The sequence below is a fragment of the Brachionichthys hirsutus genome, chromosome 17, assembly GCF_040956055.1.
Source record: "Brachionichthys hirsutus isolate HB-005 chromosome 17, CSIRO-AGI_Bhir_v1, whole genome shotgun sequence".
Classification (NCBI taxonomy): Eukaryota; Metazoa; Chordata; class Actinopteri; order Lophiiformes; family Brachionichthyidae; genus Brachionichthys; species Brachionichthys hirsutus.
The window spans coordinates 1,162,699-1,183,004 of NC_090913.1; positions in this window are offsets into that span (position 1 = coordinate 1,162,699).

Below are 20,306 nucleotides of genomic sequence, written 5' to 3' on the forward strand. Positions count from 1 at the left end.
CACACACGCACTCTCTCTCTCTCTCTCTCTCTCTCTCTCTCACACACACACATCAAGCTGCGCCCCACTTCTGTTTAGGGAAAAAAGTAATTACTTTCTCTTTCTGCCTCAATGCCTCCAAAAGCCTCAGTGGGGCAATTCCCTGGTGAGCCAGAGAAATTCACTTAAACAGCTTTTGAGAGAGTAAGCAGTGTTATTGTTGCGCACTAAAACTTTGATTGGAAAGGAGAAATATGAGAGTAGGAAGAGGAGCAGGCAGGAGGAGATTGGTAAATAAATCTGTTGGCCAGGATCACTTTGTCCGTCTCCTCCTCCTTTCTTTTACTTGTCGGAGTCTGTGTTCTCCGTGACGTGGTTAATGACTGAACAAGTGTGTGTGTGTGTGTGTGTGTGTGCACACACCGTTTCAACCTATGTCCTCCATTAAAAACCAAAGACTCTGATGTATCCCGTATGATGTATGATGTATCAAATTGTAATGTTAATATTTGTCTTATGTTCTCCAATCAATGCGCGTTCACGTAGCCTGGGTGAACATATGAAAAGGATCATCCATGTACCGTGTGTGTGTGTGCGTGTGTAAGTGTGTGGGAAATGGAAAGGGTTGGATGAAGTGGCTCGGAAAACAAAGACAGTCTATCGGGACTTTATTAACATGTAAAGAGTGTGCATGTGTGCGTGAGTGTGTGTGTGTGTGTGTCTAGACTACAGTTTCTTGGTGTGTGTCCTTTCAGCTAATTCCACCGTTGAATGGTTAAAATGAAATGGAGGAAGATCAACAGCGATGTAGACACTGAAAAGGCTGTTGAATTCTCTGGTTCGTCTTTCAGAAAGAGCTGTTTGTGTTCGTCTCCTGATGTCACTTCCATCACCACATATTACACATTTATTTTTCATAAAGGAGGGATGATGAAGATGAAGAAGAAGGTAGAAAGTGTAATAGAAAGAGAAGAGGAGGTGGGAAGAGGAGGGATGAGAGTGTCAAGGAGATCTTTAGAGGAAGGCAGACCAAGATTTAGCGGCTGACGAGTGCAGGGGAGACGGACGAGTCGGGTTGGCTTTACTTCATTCCATCTCTTCCTCCCTTTGATCTCTGTCGCTCCCCGCCTGCAAAGAAAGGAGGAGAATGTGAGGAAGGCAAAGAGAGGTCAACTCATGAAGGAGCAGAGAGATGAGAAGAGAGGGGAGGAAATGAGAACTTGGTGCAAAGCATGAGAGAGAGAGGCTGGGTTCATCAATAGGTAGGGGGGGTCAGAGGAAAGACGGGCTGGAGAAGCTGCATGTAGAACTATAGAGCGAGGGATGCTGAGTCACAGCAGAGATGAAGATGGATGAGACAGGAGGGAGGACAATGGAGGCACTGCTTACCAGCCCCGGGATCATCACCAGTTATTGCACTAAAAGCTAAAGCTGATTAATGCTGCATCGTTATTTCACCAAGGATCGCTAAAGGTGTGCAGACCTCGGTGTGTGCTGCGTGTGTTGCTAACGGCAACCTCGGTGTGTGCTGCGTGTGTCGCTAACGGCAACCTCGGTGTGTGCTGCGTGTGTCGCTAACGGCAACCTCGGTGTGTGTTGCTAATGTAAAGCTTTAAACGGGTCCAGATTACTGGAAGTGTTAAATCCGGCCCAGCGGACCCCTGCTCATTATTTAGGACTGTAGAGATCAGAGCTCACAGGAAAATCTGATTCGTCATCAGCAGAAATTGGAAACAATTTAAATTCACAGCTTAATATAAATAAGGTGCCAAATCATTCAGAAGACTTGAGATTCAATGTTAAGGTGTGCTTCAGGTAAAGACGTCCAAACGGACTCCATCGACGTTTGGGCAACAATCGTACCGCATCAGCAGCCCGGAGGAGAGACCGGTCAATCAATAATGTGCTTCCTCTTTTTCTGTGTAGACACAAGACTTTCGGCCTCACTCAACCAAAAGCATGATGTAAATATTAGAAATTCAACAAGACGAGGGCCGTGATTGGAATGAAACTCGCGCTCCGTCGGCGAAGCGCCGCTGCTCAGATGTGTACAGGACATTTTGCCCTGAGTTTAGTGGCAAATCCGACAAACAAATGAAAGCCTAATTGAACTTGGGAGCTCTTTCATGTTTCGGCATGTGTTTCTGTATAGATGAAGCTGATAGGACGTTTGAAGACGGAAGCATAATCAGGACGCCCTGTCAGCTTCAAGTGGATTAGCGCTTGAGTTGCGTGCCGGCTCTTCAGAGTTCAATAGCGACAGGGTGGGGTGGCGAGAGGAGGACGTTGGGGCGGGGGGGTGAGTTGGATGACAGAGAAAGGGAAAGTAGCACTTGGTAGATTTGAAATAGGAAGCATGATTTGCTCATTAGCAAGAGGGAAAGCTTTTTGAAGTTGGGATGGCTGGCAGGCGACGCGACAAGAAGCCTCTGCAAAGAAATGAAGGTGTTTGGTTTCTGACAGGCTTCGAGGAACGATAGGAACAAACCCAAATCCCTTCACCTAAAAAATACAGGAGTTAAATGTAACATGTATGGAGTGCAGGCTGGTGGCGGTGTAAATGTTGGCTTTGGATAATATGACGTTTACAATTTTAATTTATATTTTGGTGTCTACACGGGAGTCTTTGGTCGGGTCACGGCGCACCGCTTTAGCTGCATGACGATAGGCGTCACTGGAGCTGCAAATGATACACAGCGTGAAATCTCAACATTGCAGCATCCTGCCATCTGTTTATCCTGGCAAATGTGTGAGGCAGCTCTGCCTTACAGACGCTGCATTTACGCCGCCTTGTCCAAATGTCCTGCTGAATTATACGACGGAAGGTCCCAGCGATGTTCAAATTGTTCTAAAGGAAGTTTAAAATAACAAACGGCGTCAGAGCTCCACCCAGGAGGAGGCCAGTCTCTGTCTCAAATTAAATCCAGCTCCGCATCTCAGGAGGAAACCGGCACTGGTGTCGGCATGAAAACAATGAGTCCGATGATTGCGCCTGAATTCATGATCCCCAGTGGAAGAACTGCGGCGATTCTTGAGCTCTTCTCTAGCACCGCCATGAAGCTTACTGTTTTTGGTCTGAAACATGGAGTTTTAGCTGGAGTTTTAAATTCATTCTTCTGTGGTGCTCGGGGGGGCATATTCTAATTATTGTGGTGCTTGTTTTTCTGTCGTGGTTCCCACATGACCATGACGCTCGTCCTGTCGCTCTCCTTCACTGCTGACATTTCAGGTTTGTGGGGAAACAAATTCTGGATGGATTATCATGACATTTAGTCGCTCTGTAACTTCATCTCGCACCATAATTCATCTCTAATCCCTTTAGATTTTGAAAACAAATTAATGGCATCTACCTCAGCTGGACTTTTTTGTTTCGTGCTAAACAAATATTAGCACGCTGAGTCCACTGGGACTTAAACAGTAAACATTTACATCTGATCAGCATGTTAGCATGTTAGCACCATCATTGTGAGAATGCTGCTCTTAGATGTTAGCAAGGACCAACCGAGTAGACTGCAGCCCTGGAGTTCTCATGCACTTCAAAGTCAAATGTTAAAAAGGTGCGTGTGACGTGTCCATTCAAATCCACCCTTGACCCGATGGTGAACCTGTGATGCTGGCAAGAAGCCCAGAGGGCGACTTCTGACTGGAGGAACTTTTCCTCAAAGTGCTCTAAAAATGTTTATTGGTTCTTCTCCACATTTTCTGTCAAAATAAAAGAAGAAAAAAACATAAAGGACATATTTTTATTTATTTATATCCAGTATAATTATGTTCCCAGAAAGACAAAAGGGGTTCTAAGATGCTGTCTTGTTTTCTATTCATCTGCTGGAGAGGGAATAGAAACGAGAAACCAGGCCCTGAATTGGTCTCCCCATGAGAGCGATGACGGGATCTTCTCCTGATTCCACCAGGGATGTCTTCCTTCCTCCGTCGCCCACTGCAGGGAGCGCCGTCTGTCCCCAAAGACTCCGTCGCATCCCAGCTCTCGGAATATCTAGGGCATCTGGGTAAAACTTCAGTGCATAATTAAATGACTGCTTGTGCGTTAGACGCAGGTCTCACTTCCATGTTCATGTTTTCACCCTGAAGCACAGAGATCATTTTGAGATGAGGAGATGACTGATGAGTCGCAGCATGCAACCCAGATGTGGAAGCCGGTGTTCCGCCCACCTGCTTGTATTGCTACCCTTTGATGACGAGCGCTAAAGATGAAGCAACCATTTCTGGGAACCCCCCAAAAAGAACATCCTGCTCATCTTCGTCTGGTACGACATGATTAAATATCCTAAAAACACAAAGGAAACTTATTGAAGCAGGTGGAAGCCGTTTGTTTAACGCGAGGGCAGGAGCACGTTAGACTCTTACCGTTCCTCCGCTCCCTTTCTTCCGGCCTCGTTACCTTCTGTACACTCCTCTCCATTCGTTTCTCAAGCCCTTCCTTGTGTGGATGGTAAAACCACGAAGGAGTGCGAGGAAGAGTCAAACGGTGGAGGCCTTTCCACAGCCGGTCAGTTTAAGGTTAGTCAATGCCAACAGACCTCTCACAGGGTGGCTCCGCTTAATTCCACATTTCATGCATTGGGGGGGGGGGGGGAGCACTCTACTTCACCAAACATGAAAGAACACTTTCCACGAAGTCCCTTTGGATTTTTCCTCCTTTTCACACTTTCTGTCAAAATATTGATGCAGCAGGAAGAAAGCAAGCTGCATTTCATTCTCATGTATCAGACACTTTGTCCTTTTGAATTATTGATACCCCGGTAAGGGGCTTGTGCTGGACACGGGGCTATCCTCAGGTCTAGTCTACACATCTTCAGTGCTAGCACCCTGTGGAACTAATCTGAGGCTGCCGACACAACAAAGCTCCTTCCTGTTAGAACTGTAGAGTAGCTGAGGGCTGAAAAAAGAGACCGAGGGGCTCTTTGTGAAACACCTGGCCTCGGGGCTTGCAGGGAATTTCAGAGTGTTAAGCTAATGGCAAATTGTAGAGGATGTAAGTTCAAGAGCGCAGGTGACTATGTCGCTAAATGCTTTTGGAGCACAGCATACTCATCGCAAAGGGACTTGAGGAAAATACCTAAGGAAGCAGAGAATGTCGGGCACCGAGAAGTGCCCTTGGATGCTTTGTAATGGCGTGAACATGCACAGATTAGCATTGAGACCGGGCACGTAGTTAAAAGGAGTAACTTTCGCTGCACAGAAATTACAACCGAGGACTCGCGGGAGTTTGTTCTGCCTGATATATCCTTTTTATTCTTCTTGAAGTAATTATAGTGCTGTTCATTCATCAGCAACCTCCCAGAAACATAGTTTCAACAACGTCAGTAAATTTTCCCCAAATCTGCACTTTATGAAGGCTGTGATCCAATCGGTGAATTTACAGAATATCAGATTATTTGAGCTGATTGTATTAGATTAGATTAGATTTGCCTCCCACTGATGTCTTTTATGAATAACAAGCATTAAAAGGTTCTTTCTAAAACCATCCCCCTGAACCAGGGCTGCTCTCTGGGAGCGACCGCTTCCGACTACAACTTTAATTCACATTCGATGCTTTGAATTCCTTCGTGAAACAACACAGGCTTGACATTTTCCCTTGAGCAGCAAAGATTTAATCACCGAATGTTCCGAGTCTTGGTTAGCGTGGATCCGTGACCCTGGGAGTTCACAGGAGTGCACAGGAAAAGCTCAAATGACTTGCTACTGCTGGCACAGGAGCAGATGGCTGCGAGAAGACAAGTTCAAACATTAAACATAAAATGTTACGGCACGATTTACATCACAAACAAGTACAGGGAGTAGCCGAGGAACCAGGAAATACATTCCACCTCTATCGCTTCCAGAAAAGAGCTGTCGTGTGCATCCTGCCAGGTTCAGGTTTCCCACTGATAGTAAGTCACATAATTACCACGTATGTGTGATGTCACTTTTGGGGAGGGGGCTATTAATAAAGCTGGAGAGATTCTAACATGAACGCTTAGCCTCGAACAGCTCAGCGTAGTACTGATGCTTTACATGCTCCCATCAAGCGCTCGCACTAAACGCAGCATGCAAGCTAACTGTGCTGCTTCTGTTGAGGTCAAATCCGTAGCGCTAAGGCCTCAAGGTGCAGAACCAATGGGTCGGCTCCCCGAACCCACATGATGCATAGCATCCAAGAGTTTCATTTTTGGATAGCAACAACAACGTTTGTCTTCACAGTTTTCTAAGAAGTGTAACTTTTATTCCAACTCAGTTCCTTCCCCAATTAACACTTCACTCAGCCAGAAGTCACAGCTGTGGAGGGCGATCCGAAGTCAGTGCAGGGTATAAATAAGCAGAACTCTTGCCTTATAGCGAGATTCATCCGTCAGTAGGGGTACGAGTTAACACAATAAACTTGTAATGTTTAAACTTTGCTGATGAATGTCTCGTAAGGAACCGGTTCGGTGTCTGCGGTGCATGTGTGGTTGTGCAGATGACTGTCGTTACGCAGGGTTCTAATCTTTTAAATTTCAGTGCAGGGTGTTTCCTCAGTTGAGGTAAACATAAGCTTCATGTTGCCACTAGGTGGCGCTATGACTATTATTGAATTTACTTGCATTGGTGTCTTGAAGCCAGGATTCTTATCTTAAGTTTGTGCACATTGTAAAATAACTGAAAAAGAAAGTTGTTAAAACTTCATGTTTCAGGGGCACGCATTGAAAATTGGTGCGTCACCATGACAGATAAACCTCCAAACCTTTTCACTGAAACCATTCAAAGCCTCCCCTCTGTCAAGGGCGTAAATAAATATCAGAACCATAACATTTCAAACGCGCTCATGGTAGATGCATGATGGTCAGGATTTGTCTTGGAACCGGCGGTTCTGATAGGACCAACCAGCTTCTCTCGTCTCCGCCCTCGTCCAGACACTGATGTGAGTAGGTTCTATAGTTTGGACCTCAGTATTTATCTGAGTCGTCACTGACATTCAGCTAACAAAGACACGGGTAACGTAGCCCCGGCGGGGTTATCTGGGAATCGATCTCGAGACCACGCCGCTCCGCATCAGAGGAGCTGCTCACATTATCACGCCGACGGTCGCTCTTACTGCCTCAACGTGAAAAACCAACTCCAAGCCCACTTATTCCTCAAAACGTTTCCAACACTTTACTTTTCTGAATGTCCTGAGATGGAGTGGATCGTTCTCGCGTCTTTATGTGTGCCATGGACAAGGTTCTTTATTTGTTTTCTGATAAATGTCACACTTTAGAAATCTAATCTCAAACTGAAGGTTGTGATGGTGAATACATCCCATAATAATGTTTTATTAGTGGACTGAAAGCCATTGTTTAACACAACCTTAGGACTCCAAGGCTGCAGAACATCTCTCAGGCTATTGGCATTCTCACTCGAATGAGTTCATACATAGAAATCAGTAATTAAGAAACAGTGATAAACATTCAGTTGCACAGCAGTGATATCACTTTAATAATTGCTAAATATGAATATGCCCATATTGACCTTGACTCTCGGGCTCGGCTCTTATTTTCTCTCCTGAAAAATCTGAGCCGTTGCTCCACAAATAATAAAAAATAAAGCCTAGAAAGCATCGCTGAATGTTCTGCTAACCAACCTTAGTCAGACCCATTTCTGTTCGCCATCAGGTCAGTGCAAAAGATTCAAGATTCAAGATTCTTTATTGTCATTAAGCTAACAACAAAATCGTGTGAAGGCCCACGGCTTATGGCACACATAGGAACATAAAAAGAAAAAGAAAATCTCTTAAAACAACTAGATATATATACATCAGAGAGAGTGAGACAGAGAATCAAGCAAACAGTCGTGCAAAACAGCAACAGCAGCACAGTGGGACAGGCACAGAGCGTCCCCAGTGGGACAGGCTCAGAGCGTCCATTCCGAGTCCCAGATCGCTACAAGGGAACGACTGCTTTCACAGCCCGGGGGAAGAAGCTGTTCCTGTTCGTAGTGCTGCTTCTTATTGTCCTGAACCGCCTCCCTGATGGGAGCGGGACAAACAGTCTGTTCCCCGGGTGGGTGGGGTCTGTGGCGATGTGTCTGGCACTCCTCTGGACTTGGGAGGTGTAAACTGAGTCCAAGTCACATGCCGATGCTGCCAATGGTTCAGGAAAACTTTCTCCATATGCTGAACATTAGCAGTAATCACCTAATGTACAAATAAATCATGTTAAAATAGATGCATTAATGCATGAAACGTGCACATATGTGCACACCCACTCCTTGATACAGTGCAATATCAAGGGAAAGGGCATCATCCCTCATTGTCCTATTACTTCCCTGTTTCCTGCAGGCGTGTGCTGACACACAGACTTTGTTCCGCGGAGCAACGGCTGAATAATTTCCGTTGTTTCCTGGTGCATCGGCCACCAGAGGCAAATTGATAAAAGCAAAGATCTGAGACATTAATTCACATGACTTCATTAAAGATGTGTGATTGCATTAAGCCCGTTTGTTGCACAGCAGCGGTGGTGTGTACATTATTACATTATATGCCTGCCGCCACTGTTGTGTAATTTCATTCAGGGGATTTCCGAGTTGAATTCCTCTCTTAATTAACTATGGAGGAGAAACGCAGTCTCGCTGCTGTTGTCTTTGAGAGTCACTTCTGTTCTATCTCTTGGGTTCGGAGGTGGACATCATGTGAATATTAAAGCCTTATTCTGTGGAATCTTCTGTTTAATCTCATTTGGAAGTGACAGAATCCTGCTAATGAACATTACGATGTGTTTGTCAGACGCTCAAAGTGTTTGACAAGTCGCTTCAAGGCTTCCTCATGTCTGAACATGGAATCGTGTCTTTGTTGCAGCTGTACGCTGCGGGAAACGTCGTGTCAGAGCCGAGGTGACACCGGGTGTGCAGGTGTCGCACGCTGCCCTGACATTACACGTGCAGTGTTTGGCTTATTGTCAGAAAGCAAGTGTTGAGACAAGAGTTCTGGGATCTCAGTGTAAAAAGGGCTAATGGTATCGTGTAATTCTCATGAACCACTGTGCCCATTATGACAGCAATTAAAGGCATTCCAGATTTGTTCTTTCTTTTTTTCAAAGCCCACACAATAGGAAATCTGAATATTACACCCGATGATATTTCTGCTAATAACATCAACCTTCACAGTTACTCCTGCGTTCTGCTAATTACTGACAATTAGGTGCAACGACAGGTAGAGATGTCACACTCTGTCATCAAGCATTAGTTTCACATGATTATGAGGGAGCAGCACATTGCATTTGTGCACACAGCCCTGCCCACAGGGCCGACCGGCTCGTGGAGGATTCCTGCCATGTTTGTTTAACCCTGATTACACCTGGGATGAAGGCTTCAATTAAACCACAGCAGTAATGAGCTCATCACAAACACCAGCCATGTTCCGGCAGCGGCCTCTGGCAGAAAGGTCAGAAGCACTCACAGCAGCACATTGTGCACTAGCTGTCCTTCTTAAGCTGCAATGCAGCCACATGTGAGAGTTAGCGGCCTTGTTGAACGCTAAACATCATAAATACTTGATTACAAACTTTCTTCTTGGAGCCATCCGGGAGGAAGACAACAAAGTTAGTCATTTAAGGTACTGAAATCGAATATTTATTCTCTCTGTGTTTATATCACGCAGCGCCTCAGGGCTACATTCATAGCAGCCTGATTAGCATGCTGAAAACAACAGCTGAGGGTGTGTGAGTGTGTGTGTGTGTGTGTGTGTGTTTACCTGTAGGGCATTGCAATACAGCAGGAACATGAATTGCTCACTATTGACAAATCACCTCAGCTGATTGGTGCATTAGCGCTGCTTTTAAAATGACTCCTTGCGCTGATTGTTCTATTATTGCTTTCTCAAAAAGCTCGGTGCAATGAATTCAGAATTTTTGACATTTATTTTGGGGCTTTTTTGGAGGTGTCAGGCGTGAAGGATGGCGATTACAGTTTGTCTTTGTTTGTGAGAAATCTGAGTTGGGGAGGGATCTGCGTGTTGCCGGCGGCGACAGACACACAGGAAGCTGATTGGGTCGTACAGGAAGTGAGCGTTTCAGGTCCCATTTCTCCAGGTTGCATCACCGCGGTTTGTCATCGACGCATCCTTTCTCGCTGACAACACTTAAGGTTTAAACCAACATTTCCCCGCTGCCAGCTTCTTCCCATCGTTTGGTGATAACATCGTTGTCAACTTAATAATAATAATGCATTTGTTTTATATAGCAATTTTCTGGACACCCAAAGACGCTTCACGTTGTGCATTATTCATTCACACCATACTTGGTGGTGGTAAGCTACTAGCCACAGCTAGTAGACTGACAGGAGCGAGGCTGCCAATTTGCGCCATCGGCCCTCCTGACCACCACCAACATTCACTAACTCACTACATTCACACAGGCAATGTGGGTAAAGTGTCTTGCCCAAGGACACAACAGCAGTGGACACATGTACTGGAGCCGGGAATCAAACCCCCAATCATAGGACTACCCACGCAACCACCTGCGCTACCGCCACCCCCAGCTTGCCTCAGCAATCCAGGTCTAATCGTCAGTGGGAGTGCATGAACCGTTCCCTGCAGCACGATTCACCCCACATCCAACCTCCTCCGGATCAGAGCAGATCCAGTCCATCCAGAAGCGTTGAAATAAAAATGTGCTTGATGGTGTCGCCAGGCCACTGCCAGTCAATCAACAGCTTCACGATCTACGTCACAATGCTCGCTTGGAATGTTCAGGCCCAGGTGAGTGAACCGGTAGATGATTGCAGAAAAGCGTCGGCGCCCAGTTCATGTTGTAGATGAATAGAAATATGTAGCAAAAAAAATAAGTTTTGAAAGACTTTTGAAGTCGCTGATCAAGAAAGAAAAATTACAGGAATAGAAATATTGCCTGTGAACATTTTCCGACTGCAAAGCGATCACCGTCAGACTTCAGTGTTTCTGCGCCGGCGCCGCCTGACAGAGAGTCTCAGTGCTGTTTGGCAAACTGCCTCCATTTGTTAGTCAGGGGAAGGTTATCCCATCTCTGATTCTACTTCCTGAGCAGTGAAACACATGATTTGGTTTACGCATCGGGGAATGAAGGCATATTCAGTACAGATTGGAAGATTTGTCATCATGCTCTCACTCCGAAGACTTTCTCTCTCTCTCTGACAAATGGGTGCTGTACTTTGACTCCGAGAGCGTCTCTGTATGACTCATCCAGTTAAGATTTATTCCTTCCATTACTTGGCGCCCTCAGTGTCTTAATACTGGGGCTTTTAAACTTGCACTGGAGTGCTAGAAAAATAAACACAAACTTGCCTCATGCTGTTTTTCCATACTCCTACATTTTCCTATCTTTAAAACCCACAGACAGTTTGTGATTGCTGGGGATCTCTCTGCATCCCTTGTAGTCAGACCCTGCTTGTGAAATGCGACTGACAGGTGTGTGTTTCTGGCAGTGTGTTTCCCTTTGCATATACAAATGTGATTCTCTACGGATTGCACACTGAGGCTTTAATGTGACAGCTATCAGTGTTGAGAGATCAGATCATCTGAGGCCGCGTCACGCTAGCTTCTTTTAGCTAACGCTATTGAAGCCGCCGGGACTGCTAATATCAGCGACTTGATGTCTCGCCCTTTGGAAATAGAGGTTTATTTGTGGGCGGTGTGGGAAGACACAGCCATACACCCTGTTCAAAAGATAACACCTCATGTGTCTATTTAGTAGCAACACGTCTAGTTCACACGGTGTGTGTTAAACGTTTCCACGTGGAGGCGTGTTAAAAATAATGTTGTATCCGCTTTATTTGATTGTATGAGGACATTTGAAGAATTGGTGATGTATTATAGTTATAAATCATAATGTCAGGCAGCACGGTGGAGCAGTGGGTAGCACTCTTACCTTACTCACATGTTCTCCCTGTGTCCGCCTGGGTTCTCTCCGGGTTCTTCCCAATACCAAAAACATTCAAGTTAGGTGAATTGGTTGCACTAAATTGTCCATAGGTGAGATTGTTTGTTTACGTGTGGCCCTGCGATGAACTGGCGGCATGTTTGCTGTTCAAATGTGTAAAACCCTAATCAAAGTGTAGCGTCTGTCACTGAACGGCTTTAAGGTGAGACTTTCACCAGAGATAAAACACTTCATCATCCACTTAACTTCAGCTGCAACCAGCAGCCCCCGCCAAAGTATGAATGTCTGCGCACAGATTTCTATCAGACCAAGCAGGAATCCTTTTGGATTTCTGGCACGCAGTGCCCTCAGAATCGCCGTGGTCATCTTTAGACACACAGCAGGAAGCCGTGGGAAAGTGTGTTTGGTGAAAAGCTCTTTAAAAACCCTTCCAGCGAATGACAAGCAAGGTAATCAGCAGCCAAGAGGCAGGAAATAACACGGGGCAGAGAACTCTGACCTTCGGAACGTCCTAACAAGGGCTCATATTTGAATTCAAGAGTCCTGCATCTCTTCATCCACAGAGGGGAACTTAAATAATGAATAATGTCATCAACGTGGAGATAGAGCGAGCGATGGAAGTGCCTGCCACCAGGACATGAGTCAGTTTCCTCTGCTTTGCTGCCGTGTCCTACGAGACGTGCCGTAGAGTAGCTACTCATCACAGAAACTTTGTCTTTGTGCATCAGTTCAGGAGGAATTCAATGCAGAGTGTGTTGTGCAACAAATGAGGCTACATAGCTGCTCAAAAAAATGAAGATTGATGTAAAGTATATAATCAGTCGGGCTGGCGATATATTGTTGAAGCATTTTTGCTATATTTGTTGAGAATCCGTCTGCATGACAGCTATCATAAATCAAAAGAGACAGCCCCGGCCTGATATCTGTGGCTGTCCAGGGCAGTAATAAGCTCAACCAATCATCTCATTCAAATGAGCGAGTCTAAAGAACTTCACCGAGACGCTGAGGCTGCCTCAACACACATTTAACCATCACAGGCCCACGCCAGGCGGCAGCAGCCACCAGGACACGTAGGGTTGCACTCAACCTTTTTCACTCACGGTCACGCCTACCGGCCATTTAGAGGTGCCCGTTCCCCTCCGCTGGATGTTTGCAGTGGTAGGAGGAAGCCGGAGAACCGAAGGGAAGCCATGGCGATTCAGGGAGAACATGCAACCCCCACGCTCCAGGTCCTCAGCTGGATGTGAACTGTGAAGGAGCTGCCGGCCCGCCACGCCACCACGCCACCCACTGCTTAGACATCCGTGCAGGCTCGGACGGAACAAGAGGCTGCGGTTCATTATCTACACGTTGTCTGAATGTCGCCAGTGGCATTCCAGAAGTAGCAACTGCTGTGAGTTCTTAAGGATTAGGGAACATCTAAGAACCCATGCCAGTGTTTAATAACCCGCCGTTCTGGAATGGAAATGGGCTGAGGTTATTTACCGCTGATGCATTTTGAGCAGCATTAATACAAATGGTGATAACCTTACCTTAATTGTGGTATGATTTACTCCCACGCGGCGATGTCACGATCAAAGCGAGCTGGAACCTCAGGGCGAGATGAGATTTGGCGAAAGACGTGACTGGAGAGTAAATGATCAGGTGCCGCGTCGTTTCAGTTTTGTTAACACATGAATCTGATAGTGGGTCGCGTGTCGTCGACGCTCTCCGTGTTTGCACACGTGTGCAGGCATTGAACAAATGTGCATGCAGATGTGGAGCAGCTGCAGAGATGCTGAAACGTTCTTAACAAGACTCGGTCCTGCAATTTACCTGTGCTAAAAGCCTCGTTTGAGCAGCAGCCGCCGCCTCCTCCTCTGCTCGTACACCTCCTCACCCCTCCTGCTCCACATTGTAATTGTCTCCTGAAGGAGCACGCAGCAAACTGAACTGTGAAACTTGGCGACCAATTGGATGATTGATGACTTTTCTGAAATATGTTTGAGGTTAACATTCTCTGTAAAGAACACACTTGAAGTTCATCAGAAGTCCATTTTCCCAACGAGTAGTATTTTCCGTTTGCTTTAGTGCTACCTCTTTATTTATAACAGACACACATTCATAGTCTCTCCATCTGACTTTATCTCGTGTCTCCAGCTCTCCGTCCCTCCGTCCCTCCGTCTGCTTGTCCTCTCACCTCCATCGCATCCTTCTTCTCAACCCGGCGCAGCAACATGACATTTCCTTCAGCATTCCCTACACTCTTTGCTTTGTACCAAATGTCCCCTCCCCTACCTGCTACCCCTCTCCACCCTCCCAATCAGCTTCCCACCGCCGTCTCCATGGTGTAGCGATGGTCACCATGGCAACTGTCAGGCCAATAGAGTGTGGCTCACAGGACAGCTTTGGGTAGGGGGTGGAGGAGGTAAAGAGGCAACTGTAGCCTGCAATGTGTTTGAAGGGTTTGACAACAGCAAAGTGAGTCAGTACACACACGCACACACACACACGCACACACACACACACACTATTTAACACTTAACATGTGCAAACAAGCTCTCAGTGTAAGAACATTCACGTTAAGAGGCTTACAGCCACAAAGGGGTTTTCAGACGACCTGTGGATTCTCATTCAGACAGGAAAAGGCAACTCATGCGTTCTTAAACAAAGCGAGCTGATTGGCCGTCACTTCAGCTGGAAGGAAAGAGTCTGCTCTCCCTACATGATGGCAAATTCACCAATCCCTCAGGCTCCGCCTCCTCCATGCTGCCTGCCGGCCTGCTCTTAGTATGCGGCTGTGCTGCTGATGAGAGGCATGAGACAGACATGAGAGACCCAAACTACAAATGAAAAGACAGACGGCGCGATGGGAAACAGAGGAGGCTGAAACGTATGAAGAACATTGACAGCAGGAGAACACAACACAGACACAAATAACTGGGTACCTGGCAGGAAATGAGTTCCTCGAGAACCAACCCGGCAGGGAGTCCGAGACGGTGTCGGACATGTTGATAGCTGGTTGAGCAGCGGTAATCCATAATTCCATCCCAATCAATACCTTTGGGACGTGTTAACATTGTGGATGTTTGTGTTAGTGCTCGGCATACATGCAACGCTTAGCAGAGCCACATTCAGAGTGAGACGTTAACTCCTCCTCTCCCTCCAAACGTCACGGAGCCTCGTCCACATCGTTTAGGATACCAGTAGCTCAAGGGATTCCCATCAGCCTCCACAGCGGTACTGGTTCTGTCCCAGTGACAGCCGGACAGAACCACCATCATCTGATACAAATGTCCAGTTCTGTGGAGGCTGCAGGAAAGTGATGAAACAGTTAGTCCATCCCCGACCCTGCTTCCTGCTCCTAGACAGGCGTGTGCTGCGTGGGCCGGAAGATCAGCCACGCCTCCAAGGAGGGAAAGGCTTCACCTCATCGTATCGCCCGCCATCCATCCATCATCCATCATTTATCCATCATCCATCAGTCCATCCATCCATCATCCATCCATCATCCATCCATCTATCCATCATTTATCCATCATCCATCCATCATCCATCCATCTATCCATCATTTATCCATCATCCATCCATCCATCCATTCATCCATCAGTCCATCCATCCATCCATCCATCATCCATCCATCTATCCATCATTTATCCATCATCCATCCATCCATCCATTCATCCATCATCCACCCATCAATCATCCATCCATCCATCCATCCATCCATCTATCCATCATCCATCCATCAGTCCATCCATCCATCCATCATCCACCCATCAATCCATCCATCATCCATCCATCTATCCATCATCCATTCATCTGGGTCCAGCCAGGATCAATGACTCTTGTAGAGCCAAACAAACTATTGTTTTTAATTGTTCCTGCTTTTAATTTAGCCAAACTCTCGTCTTGCATGATGACGATGATGACGATGATGATGATGAGGGTGGTGGTCGTGCCCGCTGATTGGCTCTCCTCCCCCAGCTCTAAGTGTTTCTAGTCTTTGTCTCCGTTTCTTTGTGGTCGTTTCCAGCATGTTTCACTGCGTGGGCGGAGACGCTGACAGCTTCACCTGCTTTTGACATGTGTGTCGTGTGACTGACGGCGCACACACACACACCTACACACACACCTACACACACACAACCGTGTTGAAAGCTGTTGTACAAAAATCCCGCTTTGGGTCCTGCAGTGTTGACACTGTGAGATGCAGGAAGAGGGATGGAAACCTGTAATCCTGTTTTAATCAGGATGTTGCAGGCGGGGAAATGAATAATATTATCAGTAACACTGCATGGAGAGATGATGAGAGCATGAGATTATCATGAATCCTCAATATCAGACTCAAACCTTGTCTGTGCTGTAATGGTCACGTAAATGACGGACAGACCAGCAGCATCACGACGGCACACGGAGGCTGAACTCGGAGAACACGACACCGTCTGGATGATGCTGAAGTGAGGTGTGAGAAAACAGGACGAGGAGCAAGGCTGGGCTCAGAAAACAAGGGAAGCAAACCAGCGAGTCCTTTGTCAATCAAAGTCAGGCGCTGGCTGGAGTAAGTGCTCCGCCGGGGCGGGTTAGATGCCATCGTTCATTTCAGAGAAGAAACTGCTGCTGCGGAGTCAGCTTCAGAGTCCTGTCATTACGCGAGGCGGCATCCGAAACGAGCCTGGACTGCTAATGACTCTGTGAGTCTGCATCACTGTGCGTGTGTGTGTGCGTGCGTGTGCGTGTGTGTGCGTGTGTGCGTGTGTGTGTGCGTGTGTGTGCGTGTGCGTGTGCCTGTGCGTGCGGCGGGGCTGGATATGGTATATTCTGAACGGATTTGTGTGGCAGAAAGGTTCACACTGCCATAAAGCCGGAGCGTCGTGCATACGCTCTTCTGCTCCTTGAGTGTTTCTGGTTGTTTAACTTTTCTTAGTAGTTTTGTATGCCAGCATGCATGAATGACTTTGCATCAGTGTGTGTGTGTGTGTGTGTGTGTGTGTGTGGATGGAGAATGAGCAGTCTGTCATGCCTGAGAGGGAGCCAAGCCTGTTTAAATTGCCTTCTGGCTTCCAAGCCTCTCATCTGCAAACTGGCACCTCTTGTTCTCTCTCTCTCTCTCTCTCTCTATCTCTCTCTCTCGCTCTCGCTTTGTATGTATGCCTCTATTCTGTCCTCCCCCATCTCTTTTTTGCTCTTCTCTCTGTCTGTTATTCCACTTCCTGTCAGATTCTGTCAGTTTCCAGCCATGGCGCTCGTCTGTACTCAGAAGCAGACCGTCAACTTTCCTCTGCAGACTCTTTCATGTTCAGCTTCATCTCAGCATCATACCAGTTACTGTAAATACTGCAAACTCACTTGTTGCATCTGCTGACAGTTGAGAGTGTTTGTTTGTTTACTTTTTTACAGGCCTGAAACCGATATTAACTGTTCATTTTATGCAGAAATAAGGATGGTCTGTTCGCTGGCTCGGAGCAGCGTGGTAAACTCCAAGTTGTTCTGTACTCACCAACATTTTTAACTCCCATATGGAAAAGAGAGATGAATTACGTTGTTTGGAAGAGATGTGTTCTCATTAGGCCCGAGCGCCTATCCTAGGCGTAATTAGGCCCGAGCGCCTACCCTAGGCGTAATTAGGCCCGAGCGCCTATCCTAGGCGTAATTAGGCCCGAGCGCCTATCCTAGGCGTAATTAGGCCCGAGCGCCTATCCTAGGCGTAATTAGGCCCGAGCGCCTATCCTAGGCGTAATTAGGCCCGAGCGCCTATCCTAGGCGTAATTAGGCCCGAGCGCCTATCCTAGGCGTAATTAGGCCCGCGCGCCTATCCTAGGCGTAATTAGGCCCGAGCGCCTATCCTAGGCGTAATTAGGCCCGAGCGCCTATCCTAGGCGTAATTAGGCCCACGCGCCTATCCTAGGCGTAATTAGGCCCGAGCGCCTATCCTAGGCGTAATTAGGCCCGAGCGCCTATCCTCGGCGTAATTAGGCCCGAGCGCCTATCCTCGGCGTAATTAGGCCCGAGCGCCTATCCTCGGCGTAATTAGGCCCGAGCGCCTATCCTAGGCGTAATTAGGCCCGAGCGCCTATCCTAGGCGTAATTAGGCCCGAGCGCCTATCCTAGGCGTAATTAGGCCCGAGCGCCTATCCTAGGCGTAATTAGGCCCGAGCGCCTATCCTAGGCGTAAGGGGCTGTTGCTTTTGCAACGCAGAAGACGACAAGTTGACGAGCGCAGCTGAAAACCGAGTCCACTGCTTCGGACTCGGTGAAGGCTCCACCGTGGTCGGCGCACCTGGAGCCGTTAGCGGGGACGGTGCCTTGCTCAAGGGCACCTCGGCAGTGCTCTGGAGACAGACTGGCCCCTCTCCAGTCACCAAGCCCACACTCCACATTCCACCAGAGCTGGGACTCAAACCTACAAAAATCACAATGCATTGTGCCTATGGGGAGGGGTCCGACGCCAACTTTGTTGGACAGCCACGAAATTTGGTACAGACATGCGTCATGTCAGGGCAAAAAAAAAAAAAAACATTATGGCCACGCCCCCAGACACACAGGAAGGCGCCCATATTGGATTGAAACTTAAAAACTGCCGAGTCAGCGTTTGCACACACACACTCCAATCCAAACCAGATTTTAAACACTTATTGACCCTTCCTACCTGGACACTTTAAAAGTGAAACTTTGACAATCGGCCTTACAGCGCCCCCTACAGAACAAGAACAAAAATTGAATGGGAAGTAAAAAAAATAGTTTGCCAGAAATGATTGAAATTTTCCAGAAAATTCCCTCATGTGGTCCCGATCAAAAAACACAATCGTAACCATGTTGTTGTTTGTATGGTGTTGCCGTGGCAATGGCCGGCATTCCCCATGTTAATCAAATGAGTGCGACACAAAACAATCACCAATCTTATGAAAATGACATATTTGCATGGAAACGTCCCAAATTTGCCACATACATTCTCAAACACAGGCCGGTTGAAAAGGCGATGACACCCAGGCTACATTTTTTATGCTGTTGCCATGGCGATGGCAACCCCTCCTATGGGGAGGGGTCCGATGACAACTTTGTCGGACAGCCACGAAATTCAGTACAGACATGCGTCATGTCAGGAAATTTTTTATTATTATTATGGCCACGCCCCCAGACACACAGGAAGGCAGCCATATTGGATTGAAACTGAAAAACTGCCGAGTCAGCGTTATCGCTGACAGTGCATTTGAACGAACTCCTCTTAGGGGCTTTCACCAAATGAGCTGATATTCAATGTACACCATCTAGAGACGTGGGGCATCAATAGGTTATCCAAATTATTTTTATACATTTTACGGTTTCCGTGCAGCAAATCTCCAAACTTGAAGTAGAATTTTGAGCGTTTTTATACCTGATCTGACCTGTGGTCTGATACCCAACCACATTTAAACACATACCATTTTTAATTTAATATAATTTCCTATTAATTCTCATTACCGAAACATTTGTGAGGATTTACAATTGTGTTTATTTAATTACTTTTGTAAAAGATAACATACACATTTTGTATGTATCGGTCACTAAATAACTAGTGTTGGATAACTTGTCTGTATATTTTAAAACAAAATATGATAATATAATTATTACTTAATTTGTAAAACAAGACCAGGTTGCGGTAATGAGAAGGCCATGTCGGTAATGAGGATCAATGTTTCAGAAATGAGAATTATATTAACTGTGGACAATGGGTCTGATACCCAACCATATTTGAAACATTTAAACACATACCATTTTTAATTTAATCTAATTTCCTATTAATTCTTATTACCGAAACATTTGTGAGGATTTACAATTGTGTTTATTTAATTACTTTTGTAAAAGATAACATACACATTTTGTATGTATCGGTCACTAAGTAACTAGTGTTGTATAACTTGTCTGTATATTTTAAAACAAAATGTGATAATATAATTATTACTTAATTTGTAAAACAATACCAGGTTGCGGTCATGAGAAGGCCATGTCGGTAATGAGAATCAATGTTTTGGAAATGAGAATTATATTAACTTTGGATAATGGGTCTGATACCCAACCAACTCTCCCAACTCTCTCTCTCTCTCTCTCTCTCTCTCCCTCTCCCTCTCGTTCTGTCGTTAGATGTTCCAAAAATGCAGTTTTATCTGGACTTTAACTTGCAATGCAACAGCATGTTTGTGTGTGTGTGTGTGTGTGTGTGTGTGTGTGTGTGTGTTGATACGCCACTAATAACCACCATTTGTTTGTCCTTCAGTGTAATGGCCTCCATAAATCACTTCATATTCTCCTCAGAGCTTTGCCAGGAGGCCCTTTGCTCCCTCTCCTCCTCTCATCTAGCCTTGTGTCTCACCCCTATGCACCCCCCCATTCCCTCGCTCCACCTCATCACATGTAGTCTCAGTTTTCTGCTCCCTCCTCGTCTTTCTTGCTTTTCATTTCTCACACTTCTTCCCCTGTCTCCCCCGTTGTTCAAGGTCTGTGATG